Here is an 18,513-nt window from a genome sequence, read left to right as displayed (position 1 = left end):
AAAGGCTATCTTTTTTCAGAACACTTCTTCTAAAGGAAATTTCAGATGAACATTTTCCCCAGTTAGCAAGGTCATTGATGAGTGGGATGATACATGCGAATCATTTGAAGAATATGTAGCTGTTACAGACCTATTAATTGGAGAACACAATGAAAGTTTCACTGACTTTGAGAATCATGACATCACACTCAAATTAGCATTTCAGCCTCACCTAGTTGATATCACCAAGGCACCTAAAGAACCACAGATGGAATTGATTGAGCTCTCAGTAGATGACATTTTAAAGTCATTGTTTGATGCTAAGAAAGAGCCTATTGAAATATGGAAAAATGCAGTGGAATACCCACACCTTCAACAACATGCCCAAAAAACGTTTTCTTGCTTTTTGACTACTTATCCCTCTAAATCTACATTCTCCTACCTAACCCAAATCAAGATGCCCTTAAGATCACAAATGATCGATACACATCTAGAGGATCAACTGAAACTGTGGACCTCCATGCTGCAACCAAATACTCAAATGCTTTCCAACAAAAAGTAGACACGACAAAGTCATTAAAAGATTTGTTAACTTTACAACTAACAAATAGTTTTCATTTTTTGAAATTATTAAGTACATAGTAGATTTTTACAAAATAATGTACATTTTTAAGTATATCTAATTGAAGTTTCTTGAAAGCAGCCTTTTTTGATTATAGCTAAGTTAGTGCAGCCTTCCAACATAAAAAGGTTCCCCACCCCTGTCCTAGGAAATAAACAACAGAAAAATTCAGGGTGTGTTTGGAGGAAAGGAAGGCAGATTGTCTGATGGCAGCCCAAGGTACCCAGGAAAAAGAGGTAGAAGGCAGATACTGAGAACCAAGGGTTGTCTGATACACTGAGCCCATTGGGAGCCTTGGGGGCCATATCAAGGAATGTGAGCTTGATTCTAAAGACAATACAAACCCACAGAGGAGGTAAATGATTAGATTTGTATTTCAGCTAAATGACCATCAGTGATAATGCTTTCGTTGCAAATAGCTGAAACCCAAGTACAACTGGTGTAAACATTAGGGATGTGTATTATCTCACCTAACTGGAAGTTCAGGAGTGGACGGGCTGCAGGCACAATGTAATCAACCCCTCAAAACCCATGCTCTTTTCATGCCTCTGCTCTGTAAACACTCATTATTTGCTTTATTCTTGGGTGAGTGCCAAATGGTAGTTCCAATAAAAGATCCAGGCACAACAAAATTCCAAAGCATCCCTGCAGCAGACGCCTCTCTCTCATCCCCACCATGTCTCATTAGGCCACTTAGCCCTGGGACAAGATAGAGGCATTTGCTATGACTAATCTCCAAGAGGAGACAGGAGACATGGAGACCAATTGAGAAGATAGTGCAGATTATTGGCATAAAGTAGTCAGACCTGGAGCAGAGACGTGGCTGTGGGCATGAAGGAGGCAGAAGAAGCTGCAGCTCAACAAAGACTGAGAAAGAGAATTCCCCCAACATCCCTCTTTCCCCAAGAGACAGTATAATGATGCAGAGGATGAAGGGCTGACGCTGGTGCTGACCACCAGGCTGGCTGACCACCTGCCTCCCATCACTTATGAGCTGAGCCAATCTCTATTTCCTCATTTGTGAAATGGGTTTACTAATACCTAGCTCACAGGTGGCTGTGTTAAGGGCAAGGGCTAAGCATCCTGCCTAGCATAGAAGAGACACCATGTGATGATAAGGGAAGAGACCAGGGTTCCAGCCGTAGTTCGGGCCCTTACTCACTGTGTGATCTCAATCCAGTTCCTTCAGCCTTCTGAGGCTCAGTGTGCTCATCTGTAAAATGCGGGAAATGCCCACTCATGGGGTTGCCGAGAAAATTGGATTAGGAAAATATGGCAGGTGCTAATGCGGAACTTTGGTGTTTTCTGGCCGTCCACATGGCAGAGGCAGAGCACTCCTCCAGAGAAGCAGAAAATCCTGGAAATCCTCTTTAGCCTCCCTTAACTGAGGCACGCTGGTGACCTAGACCCCTTCAATCAGAGGTATGTGCTCCCAGCTTTGAGTGAGGGTGGGGAGGGGAATCGGAGCAAGGAGAGAGGAACAAGGTGGTGTTGGCAGTGGTGGTGACGTGCAGTTTCAGGGCCCAGAGTGGCGGTGGTGCCAGCCTCAGTGTCCAGGCCAGAGGGGTGAGCGGCGCACACTCCAGCCTCAGCAATTCAGTGGTGCTGACAGCGGGTCTTTACTGAACCAGTTGGTGGTGGGATTTTTGTTTTTCTCTGATGGCAAAGTGCCACTTTGTTCTTGCCTATTTTTTCCATCCGCTTCTCTGATTTTTCTGAGAATCTATGAACTACCCCAATAGCCTTAAAATGGAGGGGGCAGGTTTCTGCTTTCATCAGCTTGGTTAGTTTTCTGAGCTTATAACTAGGCATGTTGACTAAAAGTGCCTAGCATAACACCTGCCACGTGGTGGGGATTTAATATTGGTTCCTTTTCCCTGTTGGCTCCTTGTTCTCGGTTTCTTCCCTTCCACCCAAGTTTCGTTCTCGCGACATGGTGCTGGTATGACGATCAGTGGAAGGAAAATCTCTCCCTTGTAAAGAAAACACTAGTCACTCCACGCCATAATCGTGCGCGCACTATTTCCCAGGAAAGATCATTCCACAGGCTGATAAACCTAAGGTGCAGGGATTGAACGGCAAAATGACTTTTTTAAAAATTTTTAAAGTTTTGGCCAGGCACGGTGGCTCACACCTGAAATCCTAGCAGTCTGGGAGGCCGAGGCAGGAGGATCACTTGAGCTCAGGAGTTCGAGACCAGCCTGAGCAAGAGCGAGATCCCGTCTCTACTGTAAATAGAAAATAAAAATCAGCAGGGTGTTGTGGCGCATACCTGTAGTCCCAGCTCCTCGGGAGGCTGAGGCAGGAGGATCACTTGGGCCCAGGAGTTTGAGGTTGCTGTGAGCTAGGCTGACACCACAGCACTCTAGCCCAGGCAAGAGAGTGAGACTCTGTCTCAAAAAAAAAAACAAAACTTTTTTTTAAAGTTTTGAGGGCAAACATACTTGTTCATCAGAGCCCCAACCATGACAACCATGGAACATCTGTGACTGTTTAGAAGCAGATTTTGGGGGCGGGGACTAAGAAACAGAATGACTCATTTGCATGGTAACAGTCTTTTAGATTTCATAAACCGACGGACCTAATTAACTACCCAGAAGAGGTAGAGTGTAAAAATATACATGGAAAGTTCATGAAAAGTTTGTTTAATTCACGGGTAATGGAACCATTTCAGGAGGTAGAGAGGACACTGGAGAGTTTTAGAGAGCACACATTAACACACCCGTGAGCACACCTTAATATACTTGGATGAAAATTGCCACTGGCTTTCACAAAACATCCTAAATATGACTCAGAGATAGAATATTGGGCCAACTGGGTTACTTTGGGACACAGAGCTCATTTAGTCCACAGCCCCCACCCCCTGCATCAGTGCAGGGATCTCTCCACAGCAGCCTGAGTGACTAGTTACCAGTCCTTGGCCATTCCGCCTCTGGTAAAGTCCTTCAGTGGGGAAGCAGATGGTTGGCCCAGCAGAATGGCATGGTGATGTGTTGGCATACGTCGTTTCTGTCCATAGAGTTCATTCTCCCCTCTTACGGAAGCAGCTTTCTCACTAGCTCTTGCTCTTTCTCTGAAATGATCTCTTTCCCACTGTATAGATCTTAGGGGGACTGTCAATCAAGTTGTCCTGACTTCCCTCGGTCAAGCCAGGTTCACCAAACTCTTACTCCATGAACTTTGGATCTTGGGTGCAGTGATGCCAAGATCTTTAAAGGTGACATGGGGCTAATTTATAGCAACGGTAACACTCCAGTGAATTGTTCCTTCTGTCTAGAATCCTAGACATCTTTTGCTTCTGTCATTTTCCAAACCTAAACTTCCTCCACGAACCGCTCTGAATGCTTGAACAATTTTTTTCCTGTATATGTTAACTGGAGTCTATTTTTATGGTTTGCAACCCAAGAACCCCAACTGATTTAACTCACAATGGCAATAGTAACAATGTCTAGTTGATACAAAGTTCTTCCTTATATCCACTTGAACTCTTCCTTCATATAATTTTCACCACTTTATTCTGGGACTGTTTGCTGAAGCAACTCTTAGTCAATATTATCCATATGACAGCTATTCAGACATTTCAAGAAAACATGTTTTTTTCTTAGTTACCTCTTTTTTTTGAAACAAATAGCTATGATTTCTCAACAGTTACTTGTAGAACATAGTTTCCAAATCTAGCAGCCTCCTGGTGTCCCTCCCTTGGATCCCTCAAATGTAACCACTAGGAGCACATGAACTGTATAAGAGGGTCATTATTTCTCCCAGTCTTCTAATTTCATAAATGATCACTTTTATAGCATTGACATTACATTCTTGGATTATATTAAATGTATTATCAACTAAAACTAATTTTTACAACATATTGCTTCATCATATAAGCAACACATAATTTTTGTAGAAAATTAGAAAATGCAAATAAACAAAATATAAATTAAAAACTCTTATAACCCACCTCCAGTGATAATTACTATTCCATACTATTTTCTATGCTTATTATATTATCATTTCTATTCATAGTATAATATTCTAACTGTGAACAAAATTAAATCCTAAGGTCCCCCCAACAACTGAACAGATCTCCTCTTGGCCAAGGGGACCCCAGAGAAACCTTAAAACTAAGTTCCCAGCCATGACGGGATGGAAGATCAGACACAGCTTATTATACCCCCTCCCTTGTTAACCACTATTGGGCTTCTTCTCTAAGGGTTAAACAGAACCAGCCTTGGAAGACTTGCCCCCCTGCTGACTTCAATCAACCACCCAATGCTGCTCCTCCCTTTTTGTGGTTGTGGCACAACCACTGACCAGCATTCTTTCCTGATAAGGAGCCACCAGCCATGGAGTGGTTCTAACTAGACTACGGAGGATGCACAGTAAGGGTTTGCTGCTTCACATTTTGACATCAGAGGGCCCAAAACTCCACCCTTGGATCATGCTAATGCTGCTGGTTTTTGTACATGCCACCTATGAAGGGGCATAAAGCTCAATTGCATAGGCTCATGTTTCTCCTTTCATAAATATTCATGACTCCTCCCATAGCTTGTTAAATGTTTATTCAGCCACCCTGCTCAGCATAAATTCCTATTCCCCTTGTCCCTCCCTAGAAGTACCAGCTCAGCTTCTGCCCTGAGGCTATGCTTCCCAGCCTGTCAGAATGGCCGCCCTGCAGGCTGTAACCCTTTATGAGAAATAAAGCTCTCCTTTCCAAACTTATGAACCTCATCATTTCTCCAGTTGACACAGTGCATGTCATATATTTCATTAGCACCCTCTGGATAGACATTTGAGTTATTTACAGTTTTTCGCATGTTTTATTTTGGTTTTGCTATTATAAGCAATGCTTTCATAAACATTTATACATATGTCTTTGTATACTTGTCTGATGATTTCTTAATAACCTTAGAGATGGAATTATTGGGTCAAAAGATATGTTGCCTTTTATAGAGCTTTTAATTATATGTCACCAAATTACCCCCAAGAAACCAATTTACGCTCCTATCACCAAGTCTAAGGTTCCTTGAATCTTCACATGAGATCTTACCAAGCCAGGTGGTCCCCATCCTATAGTAGTAATTGATGTTTAAGACAAGTGAAATATTGTGAATAATTTGAAAATAGATGATTTGCAGCCCCCGCTGACATCTTGGGGGCAACTTCATGAGAGACCCTAGAACTACCCAGATAAGATACGGCCAAATGCTGGACCCACCGTCAGATAACAAAACAAATATTAGTTATAAGCTGCTAAGTTTTGAGATAATATTTTATGCACAACAAATAACTAAAACATCTTTGGACATTTTTCTGTGGTGTTGTTTTTCTCCTTCTTATAGTTACAGAATTAAAAAAATATTCTAAACACTAATATTTTGTTAGTTATAAGGGACACAAATATATTCTCCCAACCTTTGGCTTGTCTTATTACTTTGTGCTGCTTTTTGATATAATGATTTAAGATTTAATATAATGAAATTTATCAGTTTTTTTCTTTATAGTTTATGCTCTTTGCATCTGATTTACAAAATCCTTCACTACCTCGATATAAAAAGGATAGTCTTCTGTTTTCCCGTAAATGTTTTCAACGTTATCTTTGTACTTTTAATTCTTTAATCAGGTTGGAAATAGCTGTTGAATTGATTTGGCTAAAATCCTTACTCCTTTATTTGCTTAAAACACTGAAATATTCATTTCTATGATCCACTAGTCATTTTTGTGTGTGTGTGGATCAGCATCTGAACTCATTCTCTGTGTCTTGAGAATCCCTTGTCCCCATAAGTCTCCGTACAAAGCAGAGTCTTCCTCTCCCTATGGAAGCTTTTCATCGCCACCACTCGCCTTCCCAGCCTCTCCTGCAGCAAGGATGTAGACACATGATCTGTGACCTGCCAATCAACACACGTTCTTCTTGGACTTTGAATGATGCAAAGCGACACCTAATGATGGAAAGAATCATCAGCAGTTATGGAGGGGTGCCTTCCAAACCCTAGCGCCCATAAGAATCACCTTACAGTGAAAGTGCGCTTCTGTTCAAGTGCAGATTGCTGGGTCCCACCCACAGAGAGTCTGATTCAGTGGGTCTGGGGTGGGGCCTGAGAATGTGCTGATCTGACACGCCCCCAGGTGATGCCAACACTGCAACCTTTCCGGTGACGATTGTGGTAGGGGAGAGATTGGGTTCCCAGGACACAGAGTTGCTGCTGTATCCATTGTCAGCAGAGGGAGAGGGGCCAGTTCCAGGGTGGGATTTGGTGCATTATTTCTATCTGGGTAGCTGCTGACATTGGTCCTCCAGCCCTCCTGGCAATTCTGTGAGCTACTCTGTATTCTCTAAATAGATTCTCTTGCTGCTTAAAGCAGCCAGAGTTAGCTTCTGTTGCTTACAACTAAGGATGCTGGCTGATCCAGAACCCATTTTGTTATCTTTTAAAACCTCCCTTGAGATGTAAACCATTGTAAACTTCAGTCTTCCTGACTTTACTCTTCCAGATTTGCACTGTTGTTTTGTATGCCTGGGATTTATGCCGATTAATTCATCTTTGGTACATGTCTGTTAAAAATATACATTATTTTTTCTTCAAGAATAATGTATGCTTACTATAAACATATTTGGAAAATACAGAGAGGCTCAAAGACGCAAATTTAAAATCATCTTTAAATCCACCGCCAGAGACAGCCATTATGAATGTTTTGTTGCATGACTTTCAGTTTTTTCTTATATGCACACATACTTTTTTTATATATTTGGATCTTGCTGTACACGCTGTTTTATAACTCCCCTCACTTTTTTTCATTCCAGCAATAGAAGTAAACATTTCCCCTTGTCAGAATACATTCCAAAATGTGGTTTGCAATAGGGACATAGCTTCCAGCAAATGAAGTGCTAGAATTTATTCAACTAACCCCTGATATTTGACATGCAGGTTGATTCAAATTGCTCACTATTATAAATAAAACCATCAACTTCTGATTCAAAATGACACATTTTGCATTGGGTAGCAATTCCTACTATAGCCTCTCCAAATTCTCAAAAATACCTTCATTCAATAAATATCTCTTGAGTGTCTATCATGTGTCATGTACTGTTTTAATTGCTGAGGATAAAGAAATGGACAAAATAGATAAGACCTGCTACCTTCATTGTAGCTGGGGTGAATAGTAATTACACTACATGTCAATAATATACACACAGACATACCACATACTAATAATATCCTACTAATAAAATAATAATGCCAGCAGCTGCCACTAACTAAATGGTTGCCATGAGCCAGACATATGCTAAGCCCTTTCTGTGCAGTTAATCCTCAGACCCTATTATCACCTCCGTTTTTCAGTAAAGGCCACTGATACTTTAACTTACCCCCACCCCACCACTGGTGCAGGCAGACCCGGTGTTGAACCAATTAACCCCCTTTCCCCAAAGCCTGTGATTTAACTGGAGGGCGCAAGAGGAAGATGCCACCTCCCGGAACAGTGGAATCCCAGGTGAGGGTCTGTGTTACTGAAGGAAGTGAAGCAGGATCTGTGTTTATCAAGCTCCACTTTAGCCGTAGACTGAGAAGGAATGGGACCATAGGCAATTTTCCTTCTACCTGTTGACAAATATCAGATCATATTTTGTCCACAAGTGAATTAAGAGAAGAAAACCAGCATGAGGTCCACAAAAAAATACAGAAGAAAAAGAGTGCATGATTGGGACCCAGAGGAAGAGCAAACCACTGAAGATTATCCACTGCCAGGTCGTCAGGAAGATGTCAGGAAACTTATCTGCATCCACCATAGGGTACAAGACACCATGGCCTTTTTTTTTTTTAATTTTTCTTTTTCTTTTTTTTTTTTTTTTTTTGAGACAGAGTCTGGCTCTGTTGCCCTGGCTAGAGTGCCGTGGCGTCAGCCTAGCTCACAGCAACCTCAGACTCCTGGGCTCAAGTGATACTCCTGCCTCAGCCTCCCAAGTAGCCGGGACTACAGGCATGCACCACCATGCCTGGCTAATTTTTTCTATATATATATTTTTAGTTGTCCAGATAATTTCTTTCTATTTTTAGTAGAGACGGGGTCTCGCTTTTGCTGAGGCTGGTCTCGAACTCCTGACCTTGAGTGATCCACCCGCCTCGGCCTCCCAGAGTGCTAGGATTACAGGCGTGAGCCACGGAGCCCGGCCTAAGCCATGGCCTTTCTGAAACATGAAATCATTAGGACAAAACAGACCCAGAGAAAAAGGCAACAAACTGAGAGAGATGAAATTGCATTAAAAGGATAATGAAGAAGGATTCTAAGGAAACTAAATACAAAAGCAGAGTAAAATTCATAATTCCTTCACAAAGGGTAGAACTGATGCTACCAAAAATAAAATAAAATCAGACAATATCACATATCAGTGAAGACCTGGAGCAAATTCACTCTTGCACATTCCTTATGGGAAACAATTTAACAATATCCACCCCAACTGAAGATACACATACCCGCTGATCAGGCAATCCCACTCCCAGCCAGATACTCTAGGGCAATGATTTCAAATTTTATTGAACATTAGAATTTCATGCTTTTTAGAATCCAGATGCCCAAGTTGGACCCTGTACCAATTAAATCAGAATGTCTTGGGGGGTATGAGCCATGTATCAAAGTTTTTAAAGATCCCCACATGTGTAGCCAAGTTTGGGAATGACTGCTCTAGAGAAATCTTTGCATGTGTACACCAGATAATGTCTGCTAGAATGTTTATAGCAGCATTGTTTGTAATTGCAAGAAACCAAAAATTTCCCAATGTCCATGGGCAGACTTGATACAGCGTGGTGCATTTATACAATCAAATATTAAACCACAGTGAAAAGGAATTAACTGCAGGCATCCCCTTCAACAAGGATGAATCTCATAAACATAAATGGGGTGGAGGCAATTCACAGGGAGCATATACAATTTGATTTCATTCACATAAGGGGACATTTTGCATAACTAAACATCACTAATCATCAGGGAAATGTAAATCAAAACTACAATGAGATATCATCTTACCCCAGTTCAAATGGCTATTTTCAAAAAGAAAAAAAAAATAAAAACAACGAAAAACCAAAAAACATATGCTGGCAAGGATGCAGAGAAAGAGCAACACTCATACACTGTTGGTGGGAATGAAAAGTAGTACAGCCACTATGCAAAACAGTACGGAGGTTTTTCAAAAAACCGAAAATAGAAATACCATACAATCCAGCAATCCCCCTACTGGGTATACATCAAAAAGAAAGAAAGTTAGTACATTGAAGTGATATCTGCACTTTCGTGTTTAATGCAGTGCTATTCACAATAGCAAAGATATGGAATCAACCTAAGTGTCCACCCATGGAGAGTTGGATAAAGAAAATGTGATATATATACACAATGGAATATTATTCAGCCATAGAAAGAATGAAAGCCTGTCATTTGCAGCAGCAGGGACGGAACTGGAGAACACTATGTTAAAGTGGAATAACCCAGGCACAGAAAGACAAATATCGCATGTTCTCATCCATGTGGGAGCTAAAAAAAATGGATCTCATGGGGGTAGAGAGTAGAATGGTGGTTTCCAGAGACTGGGGAGAGAAGGAGGAAGGGAAAGAAGAGAAACTGGTTAAAGGGTACAAACACACAGTTAGGCCAAAGGAATAAATTCTAGTATTCAACAGCACAGTAGGGAAATTACAGCTAACAATAACTTATTACATATTTTGAATTAGCTAGAAGAGAAGAATTATAATGTTTCTAACACAAAGAAAAGATAAATGTTTGAGGTGTTGGATATTCTAATTACCCTGACTTGATCATTACACATTGTACACATATATCAAAATATCAATAAAAAATACAAAAAAATGACAAAAAATAACAATTGCTGGTGAGGATATGGAGAAAAAGGAGCTCTTATACACTGCTGGTAGGAATGTAAAGTAGTAGAGCCATTATGGAAAACAGTATGGACGTTCCTCAAAAAACTAAAAATAGAACGACTATATGATCAAGCAATCCCACCACTGGGTATTTATCCAGAGGAAAGCAAATTAGTACATCAAAGACACCCCCATGCCTATAGCAGCACTATTCACAATAGGTAAACTATGGAGTCAACCTAAGTGTCCATCAACAAATGGAGTTGGGTGTTGTGGCTCATGCCTGTAGTCCCAGCTACTTCAGAGGCTGAAGAAGGAGGATGCCTTGGGCCCAGGAGGCTGCAATGAGCTATTCTAGCCTGGGTGACAGAGAAAGGTCCTGTCCCTAAGGAAAAAAAAAAAAAACAGATGAATGTATAAATGCGATATATATACACAATGGAATACTATACAAACTTAAAAAAGAAGGAAATCCTGTCATTCGTGGCAACATGGATGAGCCTGGAGGACATTACGTTAAGCAAAATAAATCAGGCACAGAAAGGCAAATACCACATGTTCCCACTCACACGTGGGAACTAAAAGAAATTGAGCCCATGGAAGTAAAGAGTAGAACTGTGGGTATGAGAGGCTGGGAAGGGTAGGGGGAAGGGGAGGATAGGGAGAGGCTGGTTAATTGATACAAAAGTACAGCTAGATAGGAAGAATGAGTTCTGGTGTTCTGCAGCACTGTAGGATGACTATAGTTAAGTATAATTTATTGTATATTTTCAAAAAGCTAGAAGAGAAGATTTTGAATGTTCACAACACTAAGAAATGATATAAATGTTTGAGGCGATGGATATGTGAATTACCCTGATTTAATTCTTACACATTGTGTACCCTCTGTATCCCACAATATGTACAATTATTGCATGTTAACTAAAACTAAAAGGAAAAAGGAAATGGATAAACAATACATTGTATAATGGTACCTATATCATATATTTGTTGGTACACTAAAAAGAAATGCAAAGCAATGATAACCGCAAAACTCAAGATCATGGCTGCCATTGAGGAGGAGGGGGCTTCTATGCTAGCATTGTTTGCTTTCTTAAATTGATGGTGGTAGCTTACACCTTAGATATATATGTTGTAAATATTATTTTGTCTATTTTAATTATTTAATTAAACATTGAAAAAAGGATTTTAAAAGTTTAAAAAGGTGAAGACTCATGCATAGAGACCTACTTGAAAAATTCTTCCAATATCCAAAGAAAAAGGAAAAAGAAACAAAAAAAGAAAGAAAGAAAAGTATAGCTATGGAGAACAAAGAATGGCTATAATTATACATACTCTGGTTATGATGGAAAAAAACCCACATTTTAAAATTCCCACCTCTTAAAAATTAATGTATGTAATCTGAGCTGTAGATAAAAACGTTGTGAGCCAGACATCATAAAGAAATACACTGCCAAGGCTGAACTACAAACAAAGGTAAAACAACATCAAGGTTATTGGGTAAATGTGTTGGGGTAAAGTGGTTGTAGCCAACTCTTTGCTCACGGCCTTGAATATTTCCTTAAGTAAATTCTTGGAAGTAGAATTACTAACACAGAATAGATGTTCCACAAATAATTTTTAAGTGCATGAATGAACATAGAAAATTCTGTAAAAGTACACACCACAGTGTTGTCAGAGCTCACCTTTGAATGGCAGACTGAACAAAAGATTAGTTTTTTCTGCTTTTTTTACTTTTCTGTATTATTTTCCTTTTCTACAATTAATACATATTACTTATGTGATGGCAGAAAATGTGGTTTTATAAATACAATATCAGGAGTAATTGCAGCAAACCCTTAAGACCCTTTCTGGGTCTTCCCTGGAAAAGCTCATGCTCAGTGAAAACAGCTTGGCTAAATTCTAAAAGACAAAGCTAAAAAGGACCTCTACGCCCAGGCTAGATTCTCACAATCTGGCCCTCACTAGTAGCCAGTGCCCCTGGCTCCTCCAGCATCTCCACCTCCGATTATCCATGCCCTTCTGTAATCCCCTTCCACATTGTGTCAGGGAGGGTCTGTGAGACCAATAGGATATGGCAGAAGTGACGGTATGTCACTTCTGAGACTGAGTTATAAAAGACAAATCTTGCCGGGCGCGGTGGCTCACGCCTGTAATCCTAGCACTCTGGGAGGCCGAGGCGGGCTGATTGTTTGAGCTCAGGAGTTCGAGACCAGCCTCAGCAAAAGCAAGACCCCTGTCTCTACTAAAAAAAATAGAAAGAAATTAGCTGGACAACTAAAAATATATACAGAAAAAATTAGCCAGGCGTGGTGGCGCATGCCTGTAGTCCCAGCTACTCGGGAGGCTGAGGCCGGAGGATCACTTGAGCCCAGGAGTTCAAGGTTGCTGTGAGCTACGCTAATGCCATGGCACTCACTCTAGCCAGGGCAACAGAGTGAGACTCTGTGTCAAAAAAAAAAAAAAAAGACAAATCTTGATTACCTTCTGTCTCTCACATCAGTGTTCTGGGGGAAGCCAGTTGCCATGTTATGACAGGCCCACAGAGAGTCCCCTGGAGCTAGGAGCTGAAGCCGCCTTCCAACAGCCATGTGTGCGCCATCTTAGAAGTGAATCTTCCAGCCCCAGTCAAACTATCAGGTGATGCAGCCTCAGCTTGATCCTGACTGTGACCTTGAGCCAGAACCAACGTGTTTGGCCATACCTGGATTCCAGACCTTCAAAATCTGTATGAAATAATAAAAATGTGTTCCTTTAGCTGTTAAGTCTCAGGGTAATTTGATCTGCCAAAAATAGACAACTATCTAAACTGAGTTAGTTGCTTTTTAGCAGCAGGAAGAGGTAGGGAAAAAGAGGGGAGGACAAAAGGGATGAGGACATCATCTTTGAGAGGAAGCAGAGATCCTTATCAAGTGATTATTTCTTCAATCGTCCCCCTAACTTCCATGCAATATGAGGACTCTTGGCCTGTGCCTCAAAGTTGGGGGACCCCAAGGGAAGGGCCTATGAGGTAGAAGAGTGACTATGGAACCTGGGGCACAGATTCTCTCCTTTTCTGGAATTACATAGTGATGGTTGTCAACTCACAAAGGGGCCCAGCGTGAAGCTGTGTAAGCAGTTGTGGGCTGGCCCCTCTGAACACGATGAGCATTATAGTCCATCCTCTGGGATATCCTAGGTAAGGGTGGCTGGCCCCGGAGAGCCATGCCTGTTGAACAGAGGGCTGTCTCTTGCTGGGGTTAGAATGGCTGCAGCTCTGAAAACTTGGCTACCAGCCTTTGAGAGTCCACGGGCCTAGGACCTCGGACAGAGACACACCACCTGAGTCATCACCTATGCCAAGCACCAAATCACAGCACAATCCTATGTGGGACATCACCCAGGTAGAGCCAGACAAGTGCAGAGCAACCGAATGACACTGAGGACCTAGTCAGGCAGAGAAATGGACCGACAAAGAAGGGAGAGGCCTTTCTTTGCCACTTCCCACGGGGGCACTTGGAGCAGGCAGGAGGGGCTGCAAGGAGGAAGGGAAGGGGCCCCAAGGGACAAGGCTGTCCTCTAATGCCCAAGCTCAGAGTGGGGTTCTCAATCAGACGGTGATGAAGGATAAAAATATCTGAATGTCACGAATTGTTTACTCGAAATGAAACTATTTTAAACTGGAAGTGAATGGAGAGGGCTGATATTTATAAGATTGGGCTAACTTCGGTTTTTCCGCTGCTCAACACAAAGAGGGATTTTTTAACAAAATGGGAGTGAGTTACAAAAATAAAGCAACCTTCTTTTTGGCTCGTGGCTAAATGGGGCCTGTACAATTAAGGCTGTTAAATAAATGAGCGATGAGCCCTGAGCTGCGTACTCCACCTCCTCTTGAGTGGGAGCTGACCAGAGTCCCCTGTGCAGCCAGTTAGGCTCTTCAAGACCTTTCCCAAGTATAAAGGCAGACATTAACATTTTTTAATTGTCTAAGAATCTCCTACCCTTGCAAATACTACTCCTTTTTGGACTCTAGACCACCTATATCCAATGGAACTTTCTGTGATAATGGAAATGTCTTATATCTGTGTTGTCCAGTACTATAGCCATTAGCCACATGTGGCTACTGAGAAACTGAATTTTAAAGTTTATTTGATTTTAATGAATTCAAATGTAAATAGACACATATGACGGTGCTACCGCATTGGACAATGCAGTTCTAGATGGAATTTTACATTGTTCTTTCTACTGCCTTTTTGGAAATCTGGGCTCCTAATTGTGGCATGCATCTTTTCCTGTTTGTTTGTTATTGCAGAATCCAAAATGACAGGATCTCTTTGGTGCAAGCTTTCTGGCACTTCCACTGCACCCACCAATTCTTCCCGAAGTGTCCTCAGGACGAAATTCAGACCAACATTTGCAATATTGTTTACATCAGGAAAATTTGAGCACAGATTGGATATCTCTTAGTGCCAAGGAATTACTAAAATTACATACTGAAGTAGTCACAGATAAAATGATACGATGTCTGCAATTTGCTTTAGATAACGGAGCGGAGAAAGGATGGAGGAAACAAGATTGCTTGACGTGGTTGAAGCTGTATGATGGGGTCATGGGCATCCCTTAGACTAGTCTACTTTACATGAGTATAAATGTTTTCATTTTAAAAAGTTAAGAGTTTTTAACAAAATGGGAAAGTGCTCATGTTATAAAATTAAGTGAAAGGAGAATAGCTACCAAATAATAAATATACAGCACACTGATGAATTCATGTAAGTGGAAGGAAATACAGAGTGTGGCGTATTGGTGGGAACCCAGATGGCTGAGTTCAAATCCTGGCTCTAATATTAGCTTGGCTATATGATCTCAGGGACTTTTTTAGCTTTACTAAACTTGTCTTCTTATCTACAAAATACGGATAATACTGGAATGCACCTCTTAGATTGCTGTAGAGATTAAATGAGCCTATTTATGAAATACTCAGCCAGCATCTGGCACATAGTACAAATCCAATCACTTATCTTTGGAAAACAGATTCATGAGTGGTTGGTCTTGCACCACCCTATTCTCCAATTTTCCACCCGAAATGTGTCTTCCTTTTATATTCAAAGGGGAAAATGATTTTAAAAAGAAAGAAAAAGAAAAAAGAACAGCTTACTCCATGGCTACTTCTGTGTTCTGAGAAACTGTTAGCAAAGTAAGTTAATAATTTATCAGATGTTCTAAACTTTAGCACAACAAGAACTCCAGCTTAATTCTGGATACTTGGAATTCCCCAGGAAACTGGTTCGTGGCTTTTGGGATATGTATTAGGAAAGCATCGTCCGCACACTTCCTCTGGCACGGAGCGTGGACTGGGATCTTGTATCTGTGGTTGTCCCCATTATTTCTGACCTAAAATCTCTCCATACTGATGGACAGACCACTTAGTACCTTCTGTGAATAGAAGGCTACACAATTTTGCCTTTCTGTTAGATATATATCTTTTAAATAAAATATATCCTTCCATTGTAACTTTCCGTTTATGACTCCCCTCCCAAACAGCAGTGATGCTTATGAAATCATAGTTTTCCTCCCTCAGTAACATGAACATCTTTCCTTATCCATTCCCCCAGTCTTCGCACTGGGAGATGGACATGTCAAGCCATAAATAAGGCTCTGGTCCAGTTGCCGCTATTTTTTCCCGAGAGTAATTGGGCACTATCTCTATCATCCTGTTTCTATATCACAAAGAATGTTTTTCATTTTCTTCTCAACTATTAGTGTGCATGATAGTAATCAAACTGAAACTACACTAAACAATATACATGATAGGTAGATAGATAGACTCATATAACTAAAAAGTCTAAGAGCTGCAGACATGGCTAAATCCAAGTGCTCCAACGTTTTCAAGAATTTCTCTCTCTCTTCTGAGTAGAAGATAGATGCTTTCCCTTCAAAAATAAAGAGGCTGTTAAAAGAAGATGACAAAATGACTGCTAAGCAGACAAAAACAATAGCTGTCCACTATGTAACCCATAAAAATATTCTACAATTCCTCTGCTGCTATTGGGAAATCTCCTGCCTAACACATTCTTTTCCTCTGACTTGGTGGCACTGTCTGTCCTTTGTCAATAGCCTCATATTTTAGTATCTTGGGCTCTGGCCCAGGAAATGAAATCCTCTTCAACACCATCAACAGTGCCAGCTGCTCACTCCCAATATCCTCTTTTCTCCTCCAAAGTCACAGCCATCATCTGGATCAAAAGATGGAACACCACCCGTGTCACCGAATCCCCCAATGTCTTTCTCAGAACTTTAAAACTCCCAGAGACCTATTTCAGATTTCTTTTGACTGCACCGTTTACCTGCATGAGTCAGGAGAAGTGGCTAATGGCTGGAGACTCCATCCCACCCCATCCCATCCAGAAACACGGTGCCCCTCCAAGCCATGCCACACCTGGCCTCAGGAAGGAGTCACTGCATTCTGGGAATGCACGAGGGTTTGGTTTTTTTTTCCCACCTGGCTGTGGCTGCTTCTTCATTAAGTGTGCATTATAATACCTAGCATGGTGCTGAGGACACACTAGATGTTCAATGATACATGTACTGTTTCCACTTTGCCCTTTCCAAGTGCTCTTAAAAAATAAAACAATCCCCCAATTTAAGAAAAAACAAAAAAACTAAGCTGAAGATGGGATCAGGAAGGGAACATCAGGGACTTTTTCTGCAACATATTTTTCAAGCTGGGTGGTGGAAGCATGACTGCTCATGGTATTATTAGCTAGCCTTCTGAAATACTCCATAAGTTTAAAAATTTGCTGGTTGTCTTAGTCCATTCTGTGTTGCTATAAAAGAATATCTGAGGCTGGGTAATTTATAAAGAAAAGAGGTTAATTTGGCTCACAGTTCTGCAGGATGTATAAGAAGCATGATGCCAGCATCTGCTCTCCTGGTGAGGGCTTCTTTGCTGTGTCAAAACATGGCAGACCAGGTCAAAGGGAAACAGACACATAAAAAGAGGGACCAAACCTGAGGGGCATCCTGGCTTTGTAACAACCCACTCTCAGGACAACTAATCCTTTCTCCCAAACCAATCCAGTTTCATGAGAGCGAGAACTCACTCACTACCTCCAGTCTAGCACCAAGCCATTCGTGAGGGATCCATGACCCAAACACCTCCCATAAGGCCCCATTTCCAACACGGGGGATTAAATTTCAACACGAGATGTGGAGGGGACAAATACCCAAACTATAGCACAGGACACAACCCAAGCTGAAAAACCAAAGAGCTAATCTGATCATGTCGGTCTCCAGCTTCGTTTCCCACAGCCCAAACGATGACATCCAAGCTCCTTGTCACACACAAAGTTCTTTGTGATGTGGTCCAGTCTTCCTTCTTCCCACATGTCATGGACTAAATGTCTGTGTGCTCTCAAAATTCATATGTTAAAGCCCTACCCCACAATGTGATGGTACTTGGAGGTGAGGCCTTTGGGAGGTAATTTGGTTTAGGTGAGGTCATGAAGTGGGGGGGTCCTCATGATGGGATTAGTGCCCTTATAAGAGCAGGGGACAACAGAGCCCTCCCTCCCTCCCTCTCTCTCTCTCTCTCTCTCTCTCTCTCTCTCTCTCTCTCATTCTCCCTCTTTTCCTCCCTCCACCATGTGAGGAGGACTCAGCGAAAAGGCAGCCATCTACAGGCCAAGAGGAGAACCCTCACCAGGAATGAAATCTGTTTGCACCTTGATTTGGGACTTCCAGAAATGTCTGTTGTTTATGCTACCCAGTCTATGGTGCTTCGTTATGGCAGCTATGGCTGAGCTAAGACACCACTTTCTTTCCCATAGACATCATTTCAGGCATCTTGAACCTCTTTGCCAGTTTCCTGAACAAGCCATGTTCTCCTTGGTCTGGGTACTTTGGAGTCTGTCTTCTTTCCCCTTTTTTCACATAGCTAACTCCTTCCTCTTTACTCTTTGTATTTGATCAAGCAGGTTAACAAAAAGATCCCATAATGTAGTGGCTTAAAGAATGTAAATTTCTTTCTCTCTGAGTTCTGAGAGGTACAGCCCAGGTGAGTGGGAAGCTCTA

This window comes from Propithecus coquereli, unplaced genomic scaffold (genome assembly GCF_000956105.1).
Source record: "Propithecus coquereli isolate 6110/MARCELLA unplaced genomic scaffold, Pcoq_1.0 Scaffold435, whole genome shotgun sequence".
NCBI classification, from domain to species: Eukaryota; Metazoa; Chordata; class Mammalia; order Primates; family Indriidae; genus Propithecus; species Propithecus coquereli.
This window is presented reverse-complemented; position numbering follows the sequence as displayed.